Source organism: Lactuca saligna, chromosome 8, assembly GCF_052625555.1.
Source record: "Lactuca saligna cultivar CGN05327 chromosome 8, ASM5262555v1, whole genome shotgun sequence".
In the NCBI taxonomy this organism is placed as follows: domain Eukaryota; kingdom Viridiplantae; phylum Streptophyta; class Magnoliopsida; order Asterales; family Asteraceae; genus Lactuca; species Lactuca saligna.
In genome coordinates, this window is record NC_136424.1 from 47,425,064 (window position 1) to 47,429,274 (window position 4,211).

A 4,211-nucleotide genomic window follows, 5' to 3' on the forward strand; every position below is an offset into this window, starting at 1 on the left:
AACATTTTATTTAAAATAATAAACCGGATAACTATAAATCGTCCAATATAATTATTTAATGTTGTTTTTTATGTGTTTTTTGTTAACATGATTCACTTATATGTTAGTGGTTTTCTTTTATTCAGTTTTATTCAGTTTTATGTTTTTTTTGTTTACTTCATTCGTTTATATGTCAGTGCTTCTTCATTGATTGACTAAATAACAATATTTTTTTTGTATAACTATTTATGAAAAAAAAACAAAGTAAAACTATTCAATCTAATATATATATATATATATATATATATATATATATATATATATATATATATATAACAAAAAATGAAAAAAACAAACATTAAATAATTTTATTGAAAGACTGATAACTATCTGGGTTATTGCTTTAATTTGTTTATTCGAAAAAAAAATGTCAAAAAAATCATTATACACTTTAAACGAACAAAATGTAAAAAAACAACATTAAATGATATATTCAAATAAAACATTAAAAATATTAAAAGATTTTTAAACCAAAAAAACAAAGATAAATAAAAATTAAATAAATAATAAGAAATAAATAAATACAAAAACGCTAAGGATGTCATAATAAATACCCAACATAGGTTACATCATAAAGACATAAAGGTCTTAAATACTGTTACATGTTTGTCTCTTTTATTCACTTGACATCATATTCAAGTTCCAGCATCCTTAGTACCGCTACTTATGATGCATATCGTTTGAGTGGGTAATGTTTGGAAACCTGGTGAGACACATAGGGTTTTCAATCCTACAATATTATAATGATGATAAACCATATTGTTAATCTTACAAAACAAATCTCGTGGATGCTTCTCTTCCACAGATCTCTATTCCTTTCTCAACAACATTCTTTACAGATTCCACTGCTACCACAACATCTGTTGTTAGTACACCTAAAGTCACTGTCAACGTATCTGATACAGGGGCATGTATCACTTTTGGTGTTATTATGGATCAAGGCACACCAACAACCTCTCTACTTCGAGAACATGATCCAGACATAATTTTTGGTGATGATCAAGATGTATTTTAGGATTTTGCTTTCAGCCCTTTCACTGTCTATCAAAAAAGAGATGATGATGAACCCCCAATGACCAAAGGACAGTTTAAACAACTGAATGAAAAGTTGGATTCTATACTTGAGTCTTCAAAATCTACATCCAACTATAAGTATATGCTTAAGACTCATCAAGCCACTTTTGAAAGAATTACGAAAGAGAATGCCAAAGTTCTAGCTGAATCAACAAAGGTTATATAATCTTTGGAGAAAACCTTTATAGAGATGACCAAAAAAGTCGAAAAACTACATAATGAAGTTACACAGTTCATGGCTTACTTCCGCAAAACTTCTGATGAAAATAATGAAGTGGTCAATAAGGTTACTGCAGGTCTTGGCTTTCTCTTCAAGTTGAGAATGAAGCTCTTTCTCGTGTCTGCTCTAAAATCAAGGTTGCTAATGACGAACTTACTGCTTCTATTGTGTCCAAGATTGAAAAACTTAAGAACAACCTTGCAGCTGAGAACAATCTTATGGACAAACTGGCTCAGAAGACTGAAAAAGCTAAGATATTGTGTATCAAGTTGCAATACACCAAAAAGCATCTTGATGATTTGGAATCAGAGAAAGCTGTGATTAAAAGTTGCATTTCAAAAATCAATCAATATTTGCAAAGCCTGGTTGAGACTTGTGATTCACTACTCACAGTCTCGGTACGACAACATTTGGCTGACAAACTCAAACCACTATTTTCAATGCTTCACATAATTGAAGGTGTTTCGAAATCTAATGTACTTCTGGAACAAGGGGAAGATGTGAAAGTTCCCAAGCAAAAGATTGATGAACCAACTAACGAAGCCGAACAGAAACCAAAACTAACTCCCAAAGATCAGAAGGATAATGAAGCTTCTGCATCTAAAGGAAAAAAAAAAGGTGATTGATGATGGAGAATAAGAGGAAGAATCGTCTGAGGGTGAAAAGGTTATCAGGAAAAATCGTGATTTAAACATGATGATCTTTTGAGAATCCGTAAAGAATTAAAAGATCAATAAATGGAGGCTAAGGTTGCGAAAGTAACCTTGGAAACTTAGAAATCCCTCTTTCCTCCATGGACTCTAAAGAGGATTCAAAAGGAGGCGGTTGATGATCCGAGCACCAATTGGTTGGAGCCTTCGGTATCATTTGAACTAGACAATACTGCAGACTCGCAACTAGACTTTCCAATCACTTCTAGGGTGTTTTTATTCAGATGCTTTGAGAAAATTATGAGAGCTCCTCTGTTTGATTCTGATGTTAATCATACACTCTTTTCTTTCTATCTCAAGTATGGAAAGCCTCAATTCCAAACTTGGAGTTTACAAAAGATTATCGTAGTAAAGGTTTATGCTCCCATTCCAACTGAAAGCTTCATCAACATCAAATTCAAAGGATTAAGAGGAGCCAATCATACTAAAGTTGAGTTTATTCTTGCTAATCTACCTTGCATGAATCCTTACGATTGGATTTCCATGTTCCTAATTTTATCCAAAGATGAACATAAATACGAGCCAATTGTAACTCATCTCAAAAGAATGCTTATTTGCTACATTCAAGAATTTGCAAAAATGGATGTGGAAATAGCATCGGTGCTGAAAAAAGAAATTAATTTTGAAACCTGAAGAGGAATCGAAGGATCCAAATAAGATGAAGCTGTGAAAAATCAGAAAAGATAATTGGAGCGTGGTGTACCAAAGGAAGGTTGATCAAAAAGTTCAGTAGTGTGTGTTCTTTTTTCTAGACAAAAACATACACTCAACTTCTGCCCTAAATTATATCATGGATCTGACTGAAGCCTGTAAAGCGAATAATGTTGCTGATCAAAAGTGCTTCTCAAACATGATCAAATGGTACATTGTTGTCAGAAACACCATTCTGAATCTAATGCTGAAATTATTTAAGGTGCAGAAAAGACAACCGCATTAAAAGAACTCCTTCCTTATTTGACACAAAGGGGGAGATTGTTGGGCTTATTAGTATTGTGTCAAATATGTTTTCTATAGGCTTATTTGTTCCGAGATGGGCTTGTCTATTCTCGTATTTATGATTATCATCTAGCCTATAAATAATGTAGGTATGTATAAATTAAATTTGAGTTAACGTTTTGTTGCCCTACATAGCTCTTACCAAAAAGTTCTTATTGAACTCTTTTAGGGTTATTATAATTTAAGCATCCGGAACTTCTTTGATCATACTTTTGCTATTTAATTATATCATTTGCTATAGAATCTATCGATCTTCTTATTTATTATTCTACACCTGCTTGCAGCACTCCAAATTCAACTGTCCACCTCCATAAGCCCTAAACATCAGGAAATTGAAGGAACTTATCTGCTTATATAAGGGGTAGCTTCTTTGAATGTATTCGCTATTCCAAGGTAATTTAGTTATTCAGTTCATTAATTGCATCTATTGCTTCATCTTTCACAACAACCTCTTCACCATCCATTTGAAATCGAGTCAAGATTCATAAAAGGAAATCATCGATTTTTTCAGATTAGGGCTTGGGTCTTTTAGGACGAATTCATATCAAAGCATGAGAGGGTTTCCAAGCCAAATTGTGGCTATGGCTGATCACTGGTAATTTCCCTCTATAATTTCCCTATGTATATAAATGTTTCGAATGATGATCCAAGTATTCTCTTCGGTCTCAATTTTGTAATAATGTATTATATCTCCAAAGGAAACACACTTTCTTCTTTAGTTTCTTTGAATGGCCCTCTATACGTCCAAACTATGTACTTTTCTGGCCATATAAGGAGTTTTGCAACTATAACTATCGAGATATAGGCTAGGCATGCTATCAAAAATATATTTTTTTTTCTTAAAAAAGCATTTATGTTAAGAGCATTCTCCTTTCTAGAAAGGGGTATTATAGGAAATCAACAAGAATAAAAAACATTACATAGTGACACTTTTTAGATGATTAAGAGCATTTTTCCTAAGTTGCCTACAAACACACAGAAAAAGAAAGCCTTAGAATATGTGTCACACCTAAAATTAACTTTTACATATTTTTATCGGCTTGTAGCAAAAGTTGTAATCTTTTTCTGAAATCTAAAAAAAAGACCTAAAAAAAAATACTTAAAAGAATTCTAGGAATTATCTATGGACTTTGTGCCCTTGCAAGTCGGCAATATTAAGAATTCACAAAAGG